General features: G+C 31.8%; 1 long non-coding RNA gene across 4 annotated transcripts; it reads left to right on the top strand.

The window, feature by feature from the left end:
• Positions 1-4,307: 4,307 nt before the first annotated feature.
• Positions 4,308-9,513, top strand: LOC134242079 (uncharacterized). Of its 4 annotated transcripts, none has more exons than XR_009986799.1 (5): positions 4,308-4,366; positions 5,803-5,833; positions 6,940-6,985; positions 7,286-7,363; positions 8,667-9,513. It is a non-coding gene; the product is annotated as an uncharacterized LOC134242079 (long non-coding RNA). The 4 variants fall into 4 exon arrangements; XR_009986796.1 differs by having other exon boundaries at positions 5,803-5,866; XR_009986797.1 differs by lacking the exon at positions 8,667-9,513 and adding an exon at positions 7,923-8,040 and having other exon boundaries at positions 5,803-5,866.

Here is a 9,513-nt window from a genome sequence, read left to right as displayed (position 1 = left end):
GTTGTACAGCTCAACAAACTTTTTAAGCTCACATGGTTTTCCGCACAAATTAAGGTCACATTTTTATGATATAATATTGTGTATCGAGAGAACAAAATACATTTTAAAAGTATATGTTTACATAACTTGAGTTTTATTTCATTTACTGAAACATAATTCACACACATCAATTGGTAGAACTTTGATATATTCATGGCTGAAAACTAACAACTATTCTCTTTTGAATTTTTGTAGTTTCTTGCCAATTGTAGCTGTCGTTTCATACATTCTTTTGAAAGCAATAGCTCTTGGCAGAAACGTTGACATGGATACAGTACAGCTACTGTAACTTGTATTGTCTGTTCATTTTGACTCTTTAACTCGGGGTGGTAATAGTATTTTTCATCTGTTTGACTGCTTTCTATGTTAATAAGGTGGGGGTTTTAAGAGTCAACTTCTAAAATCTAGAATCATGAAACATTCATCCCACTGCAAAATTTTAACGTTTCAAACCGTAAATGCAGAAGAATTTTCCTTTTCATAGAAGAAATTTACTATTAAAAAAAATAAACAATACTTCATTATCCTACCCTTTATTGTTGTTTCCTTTTGCAACATTATCCCTTTTCGGCTCTACATTTCGACGAAACCAAGAGAAGTATGGTAAATGGGCAAAAGATTTTTTAAAATACTTACCTTAAAGAAGAAAATTTAAAAATTTCAACTACATGGGATCAAGGAAAGCTCGTTTTATACAATCTGTAAAAACCTATGATTGAATATTTTAGTCGAAACATCCTACCATTAATTTATAAATTTTCCTTTAAAGCATCCACTTTGGAAACTTAAGATGATAATTTTAAAAGACATTTATGCTTGTCATTATATATGTTATTTAACGAAGGGTTACGTCATTATACTGCAGTTCGAAAATGGTAATTTTTATTACAACAATGTGACCTTAATTTGTGCGAAAACCCATGTGAGCTTAAAAAGTTTGTTGAGCTGTATTCCAGGACCACGACCACTGAAGTACGCTGACCTGTCATCACGACAACTCACGTGATATAATTCTCTCTTTTGAGGTTTTGTTTGGCTTATTTTCACTGAACGGACTGAAAGTACTGATACTTTTCGGTAGATGGTTTTACACTTTTAGACCCAGAAAGATCTTGAACTTGTAAGCTATCATCGCTTGATTTAAGATGGCTTAGGTGACCTCTGGTAAATTTACCAAACTGGTGCTCATTTTGAGATATGTTGAAATGACCAATTGTAAATGAAGGCATAGTAAGATTTATTTTTTCAGGAAATTTTAATCTCGTAAATGTGTCAGAATTTCTTTTTCGGTACAGTATAAGGTTGGCCGGATGAATGGATTCAGTAAGAGTTTCAAATTTCTCAATCAATTGATCCAAGTTTTGTTCAAAGCTCTCCATTTATGCTGTATATTGAGATATTTCCATCACTTTTTCTCTCTCGTCTTTCGTGGATTCATCCAAGGCTTCTTTCAAAATTGCGCTGATATGATCAATAAAATCTTGAGCTTGTTTCTTCATCTTCTTTCTAATATTTTTATGGCTGGTCATTCTACTGAAAAATGAGAACTAATTGCAACAGTTTATATTTTAATGCAGATTTGTAGATAAGCTATTAGTAACTCACATATAAAAAGTTTAGAAAAATTCACTCAGGGGAAAGTTGGGAAATCGAAAGATTAAAATTCGGGATCAATATGAATTTAGAATTACCCATTTGCACGCCGTACTTTTTCTATATGAGCTTTCTATGCAATAGCCAATTAGCATTAAAAGTTGTTGTTTTAATCTGTAGTTTGTTATGCAATCAAAACTTAATCAAAAATATTATATATTTTGATTTTCAAAGAAGTGAAGTTTTGACTTCCACACCTCCACTTCCGCAACTCTAGAGCAGATGCTTTAACCACTGCGCCATGCGGGTGAATTCCTAGATTAAAGCCAAAGTCTTATAATTTCTATTAATGTTAGGATAAAAATATTTGGGGAAAATATAACAATAATACTTTTACTTGTGAATTTGAACAAGTAAAAATTGACTACCAGTATCTCCCAATTAAGAGTTTAACATTTAATTCTTCGTTGAAACAAATACTTGGCTTGCTCTCTTTTACTTCATTCCATTTGTGTAAGTGCTTTAATTTGACCTTAGATTTTTTTTTTTTATCAATAACAATAAAATAATATACTGTGTGCTTTCAATTGCCCCCACCCTGTTCAAGTAACATTACATAGCAACGGTTTGAAATACTTAAAGATTTAAGAAGGGTAACAATATAATAATTGTTAACTGCGCAGAACCTTTGCGCGCACATTTCACAATATTTTGTACTCAATGCAATTCAATTACTGTTGATTCGGCTACATCTTGGTCAAATGGTCTTTTTCAAGGGATAGCAGTTTTAGATTTTATCCTTAAACGTGTCTTATCTTCATATTATTGAATGTAGTTGAGGGTGTAATTACACTGAAAAAAAATCTTGAAATATTTTTTGGAATATCACCATCCATGAAGCAACATTGACTGTTGCTATGTTCTTATCACACCGGAGGGCATGGTTTCATTATATGGAGGGTAAAAAATACATTGATCCACTTGATATGAGTAAGATAGCACTTTTATTAAACCCATGACAAGAGATACCCTGAAGGGTACCCGCGTGTGGGGTAGGTTCAAGTTCTGATCAAACAAGAACCATCATACTCATTATAGTGTACAAGCATTTTATGATACTGATGTAAACTGAGTATTCTTTATTTCTTGGCATTTTATACAAGTTACCAAACCAATCATATTGCAGGAACTCAAAACTGGTGTCACGCGTTGAAATAAAATTTTCTGAAGGGTGGACAACACAACTACAATGTAATCTATGGGGACCAGCTTTGCTGTGCGTAAAAAAATTCAGATTTCAGAATATTTTTTGACAAAAAAAAAAAAAAAAAAAAAAAATTAACAACATACCTAATCCAGAATAAAACATATAAATCTATTTCGAGGAGGAATGGGGTTCTATGAGATCTTCTCACAATTTTCTTCATATACGGGGAAAACCTTGCAGTTACAGGAGGGATAAAGTTTTTTTTTTGGGGGGGGGGGGCATTTTCTGCTACTTTTTCATAAAAAAATTCTTATTGGTGGATGTCCCCTGACCCCTCTAAATCTGCTGCTAATTATTTTCGGATATTACCTTTCAATAGAATTAAAACATTTTATTGTTTCTTAACTTTTGGTAATTGAGTATATTTGTGCTATACTTAGCATTGCTGAATACGAAATTTTCATGTAAAATTCATTTATAATGTATCTATGGTTACCACCTATTTACATGAATCTTCTAAATAATGTCTTTGAAGCATTTATGGCAAAAGAATGCATTTTGAGTATGCGTGTAAACTAACGTAGTGACTGTATTCGTGTTTGTGAAGGTTCATTGTTCAAAAGTAGGTGATATTCTCAATTTATACTGTTTCCATGGCAACCAACACATATAGTAACCAATATTTAATATTTTTCCAATTCAGTTTATTCAGTTAAGCTTATTTCCCTACTAACATATTTTTTTAAAACCAGTATAGAAGTCTCTACTTTACATTGTTCGTTTAACACTTAATCAGAGTGAACACAATACGTCCCAATAATGACCCCAATTTTTCAATTTTCCCATGTATAAATTTTACTAAACTTTTTGTTATATATTCAGACTATATCATAGACTGATTAAAACTAAGTTTTGAAACTGTTGCAATTAGTTCACATTTTGATGGAAATTTTGATAATTTGACTAGACTATTTATTTCCCTCTCTCCATTTTTAAAATCTTTAATTCTCTGAATGATCTCCGACTTCTACTGTGTCTTCATTTTAGACAATTCATCGGCAGTTTCGGCTTTTTGTTTCTCGTAAAGATCTTTCCGATGGTGTGTTTTCTGTGAACTTCCTTAACACACCTCCTAACCTCATTAGCATAAATCGGAAGAATTCGGAGATAAACGTAATAAAATATGAACAAAATCCATAAACGTCCGAACAGCTTTCCTCGCGAGAATTCAGCGAGACCAACATGCTAGAAGTGGAAATCGAGAGAGAAATTCAACATGAAAAAAGAGGTAAAACTTTAAGTTGTCTCGCTTTATAAAATTTGTAAATTGCGAAAAGTTGAAAAACAAACGTTTCTTTACCTAAAAAGTAAGTGTAGGTTTGCATTTTCTTATTCTGTCAAGTGCTATTTCACTTTAAAGTGTCAAAACAGCACCTCTCGATTTTGTAAACATGTTTCCACGTGGAAGGGAGTAGTTGTGTTGGTCAAGATAACCCACATACATTGATTTAGTTAACAAAAGCACTCGTAAGTTTTCGTTTTTATTTTTTCGATTACCTGTTGCAGATAACATGGAAAATGACAAAATATTTGAGGGCATGTTTGTCAAATGCTATTAATAGCATGTCTTAAATTGAAGAGAAAATGCAGGTGTGCTATAGTTCGTTCCTACTTGTAAGGTAGTCTACTATGCATGCATATGCACAGTTACTCGTATATAAGTCATAATTCTTACTTATCAATACCCAGTGATTTGTGAGAACCATATGTGTTTTTTAAATACCAAGAGACTAAAATTTAATTCTATCCGTATGCACAAGAAGTTCTTCCGAATTTCCTCTGCACATATACATATGTACCTGGATAAAGGTTTGTTTACATTTGTTTGCAGTTTTAATAGAGTCGGCTGTTTATATCAATCATGCAGTTTTCACTAGAGCCTACTGATCAAAATATGGTTGTTACTTTTCTAATTTAATATCATTGAATTTATGATCAGTTGATGTCAATGCAGTTCTCATATACTTGTGTATATATCAGACATGAGGTATGAAATTTCACATATGCAGTTGTCGCCCGTGTGGTGCAGTGATTAGAGCGTCTGCTCTAGAGTCGGGACGTAAGGAGTCCATCCTTAGTTACTTTGCTGGTTCAAATCCCACTGTGGGATGTGGAAACCGGTCCTTTGGATTAGACCCTATAAACCGATCGAGGCCCTGTGTCACTGTAGGTGCTGGGACAAAAAAGATCCCTCCCTGCTCAAAGGCCTTCAGTGCCGAGCATAGGACAAAATGTGCAGCCCTCCACCGGCAAGTGGTGGCGTCTCCATATGAGTGAAAAATTCTCAAGAGGGGCATTATAAATAACAAACAATCAATCAATCACATATATGCAGTTTATGTAAATTTTTGAATATTTTTATGTGTACCACTATTTTCCCTTTTAAAGTATTGCCAATCTAAAAGTAGCTAATGAAATAGTATAAATATCATAAAACTAGAGCTATGGTGAGCAATAAGATCCGACATTAAATGATACCCACCGCTTCTCATATGATAATGAATGTGTCCATGTTTTGCTATGGGAAACCCCAAATATGTGACGGATAAAAGTAAAATAGAAGATGCACAATGGCAACATGTAATACTGATATAGATTCTGTGAAAGTCATCAAATATCACTCAGTGGTTTGAGAGGAATTAGCTGATAAGAGATGGGTACACCAAAGCATAAGGACGGACATATCGATTACTTAATATACCCTCCCGCTTTTCAAGCGGGGGTATAATAGATTACAAGCATGCATCAGTCTGTGTAATGAAAAGATATTTCTTAAGATAATTTACACTGATGTTATGCATTTTTATTTGTAAGAATATTATGTATTTAATTTTATACATATTGTTTAATTATTTCAATGTGTTAAATGAAAAGTAATTTTCTTTTTTGTTTGTTTATTACAGGTTGGAGTAAATTTTGAACAGCCATCTCCAGGTATGACAAAAATAACACAATTGACCCTATAAGGTAATAAACAAACATTATTGAATTTAGAAAATGTATATTCAATCTAGCACAAATGTGAAATCATTGTAGGGCTAGAAAGAGTTTTCTTTCACTGCTCACTCAGACTTTTTACTGGTCAGCTCATCATAATATCATTATCCCACTAGGCTATTAGATTTTAATAAAAAGAGACTGACAAAAAACCATAATAATAAGAATCACGATTAATATATTTTTTGACATACATGTATTTTGTACTATATTCTGTAATGTAACATTAGATCTGTCACTGTTTAAAACAAAAGAATGAAAAATGAGATTAAGCTCCGCCCATTCTGTGACGTAAGCGGTCCAACATCTCTCCTAGCAGTCCATCATCTCTCCTAGCGGTCCAACATCTCACTCAGCGGTCCAACATCGATTTTTTTTTTATGCCCGCTCAGCAAAACATTAAAAATGTTAGACTTTTTTCTGTATAGATTTGTATAGGAACAATTTTTTAAAGGTGTAACAATGTAACAGTTATATTTTGTTTATTTAATGTGATACACAGTTGGACAAAAAATTAATATAAACAAAGCAGGATTCTGAAATGACAGAACTTTGACACAAGCCTGTCAAGTTACTAGCCCAACTATAATTGTATTTTGTTATACATAGACCAGACCCAAAAGTCAGGTGCCCCCTACCATTTACTAGCCTAGATTAAAAAAACCCAGTCATGTGTGCCTTCAATTATTTTTGTCCTTGCATTGTAAAGTCAGCTATCAAGACATTTCGACCTTTTTTTTGTTGTTTGCTATTTTAATGATATGCACCATCCCAAACAAATTATACACACAAGAATTTTTTTTCCAATTTTAAAATATGGGCTTTACTGATCTTTACATTTATATAATGTATGTCTTCTAATTCTTTTGAAGAATGACATTGTTGATTGATTTATAAATGGGCTTCAATATGTATGCACATAATACACGTACTGTATTAAATTCACAAAAATTATAATTTCATTAAAATAAATTAAAAAAATAATAATAAAAACATTAAATAAATTCAATTATACACTAATGTGCAATGAATGTTTCTTGCAGGATATACTCTGAAGACAGTGATGTGCAAGTTCAAGGTTTGACTGTTGTGAGTATTGTATTGTAATTGTAAGGATAAATTTATAATAGGCAGCATTATTATTTATTAATTATTATCATCCTGAACATGCTGATTGGAATAACAAAGAAAAATTAGGCTGATACATAAATCAGCATAATATGCAAACTGTAAGTGATTGCATTACATATTTTTTTGATTTGCATGTGGTACATTAATATATGTCAGTATTTTTTATTCAGTTTTTTTCTCACATAATTGCAAATGCTTGTATTTTATTCGGATTAATAAATTTAGAGGATTGTATTAACTTATTAATCATATTTGTAGTTCAGCTGTAACAAAACAAATTATCTTATGAAAGCTGCAACCATGAGAATAGGAAAGGATGTCAAGTCCAAAGAGAAGGTATGTTGATTACTGGCGATGATATGTTATTGGTGTATGTATTAAAGTACAGCAATAAAATAAAGAGAACTAGACAATAAAAAAAATTAAATCTAAATTCTTTTGAAAAATAGGCAGGTCATGTTACATGTAGTCACTCTGAGATAGTTAAAAGCAGATTTAGATTTGTTCAGATCATATAGTTGTAGGGTAGGGTGGGTCCACAGTTGGGGATAAAAGTTTTATTCTGGAATATTTAAGGCTGAATCCTTTTATTATTAAATCTTTTCTTAATTATCAGAGCCACGATACATCATATTTTTTAAGTAATACATCCTAGTACAGAATCTCTGAATCAAGGGTAATGGATGTGCCATAATTAGAAACAAAATGTTTATCTTGAAAGCCCTATGTAAATATTGGAAAATCATTTTATTTATTTCTTGGCTTTTAAGTTAAGTAGAGATTAAAATAATATAAGTTTTCATAATTTAAATACCTATTTTATGGAGATAATATCTATGTAAGGTAAAAAAAAAGTTACTATTTTCAGAAAGAAAGCAATATTTTGGGGTTATAGAAAAGGGGCATAACTCTCATCATGATAGTAAATGATGGATGTCAGATATGTGAAAAAAATGTGTACTGTTGGAAATTAAGTGAAACAGAGCAGTCTGAATAAGTACAGTTAAACAACAGTACGGTACACTGTATCTTAAAATCAAACAACTTTGACTACCTAGGGTATGTATACATTCATGACAGTTTAGATCAATCCACACTTTACAAAATTTGTTTCCTTTTGCGGGGTCAACTTAAAGGTCAAAAGGGAAAGAAACATCATTTCTCCTCTTTATGCAACCAAACATTTGGGTGGGCTATGTTGAACCCACTGTGTTTAAATTGTTTTCTTTGGATGTGTGGGTAGCCCCAACATGGGGCAATCAGTTTATACTAATGAAAAGATTTTTCCCAGTCAAATCACAAAGTTACAAATCTGAAAACTACAAAGGGTACTGTGAGGATTCTATGGGTTTATCCCCCAATTTTATATACTCTGTTTAGAGTTGAACTTTGGTATATATCTTTGACACTGAGTGATATCTTGAACACATTGAGATATCAAAGTCCCTTGAACGACATTTTTTTCTTTATATCTTACCCTGAATCTCTTGGATATCTCAGCTTTTTTTTCAGCAGTCCCATAAGCATTTCAAGATAACAAGTGTGATTTTATTTTATTGATTCAATTAATTTATGATGAATTATTAAAATATCAATCATATACTTTTATGTTAATGCATCAACATTTTATATTTTTCAGGCCACATATCAAATGTTTGCTGAATTCATGAAGACTAGCTGGGATGATTGAGTACTTTTCTACTCTTATGAACCATATCTAAACATCATTTGAGGATCCCTTTCTCAGAAAAAAAGAATTTGCATATTCAAAGACTCTATAGTTAATTGTTTACTTGTATGTTGTTTAATGTTCTTCTTGAGAATTTTTCACTCATATGGGGACGCCAACATTTGCCGGTGGAGAGATGCAAATTTTGTCCTTTACCTCTGTATATACAGTCTCATATCTATGTCCAACTGTGGGATTTCAAACAAGCAATTTAGGGATCAACTCGTTAATTCATGACTTCTTGGGCAGATGCTCTTGCCACTGGGCCATACAGGTGACTTCATGTGTTACAGAATAATAAGATAAGATTTATAACTTAAAACTGATATTTTTAAGCAAAATGTTTTTGCAAAAAAGGGAGGTAATAGCTACATCTAGCTCTCACTGGTATTGCATGCTTAAACTATATGAATTACATACTTTAATTACACATTATTTTATACCAGATCAGTAAAGAAAGAAACACGAGAATATTTTTACAATGAATTTTATTATAAGGTTGATCATCTTTGAAAAAAAAATTGAACCTTAATTTTTTTTGAGTAGGAAGAAAAAAATTAAAATAATTAGAATGTACATGTGCACTTAATTTTGTTTATCAAAATATATCAAATTTCGGAGATCTTGTGAAGGGTATCTAAAAATTGATTTATAAAGTTTTACTTCATTTTTAAACAGCATAATCTTTATTATAACATATGCCTGTAATATACAACTTATTTGTTGTTGAACATTCCATTGTCTGTCTACATGTAGT

The sequence above is a fragment of the Saccostrea cucullata genome, unplaced genomic scaffold (genome assembly GCF_032062105.1).
Source record: "Saccostrea cucullata isolate Sc308-1 unplaced genomic scaffold, CSIRO_AGI_Scuc_v1 ctg2873, whole genome shotgun sequence".
In the NCBI taxonomy this organism is placed as follows: Eukaryota; Metazoa; Mollusca; class Bivalvia; order Ostreida; family Ostreidae; genus Saccostrea; species Saccostrea cuccullata.
Note: the sequence above shows the minus strand (reverse complement) of the source record. Positions and strands in the feature narration are given on the sequence as shown.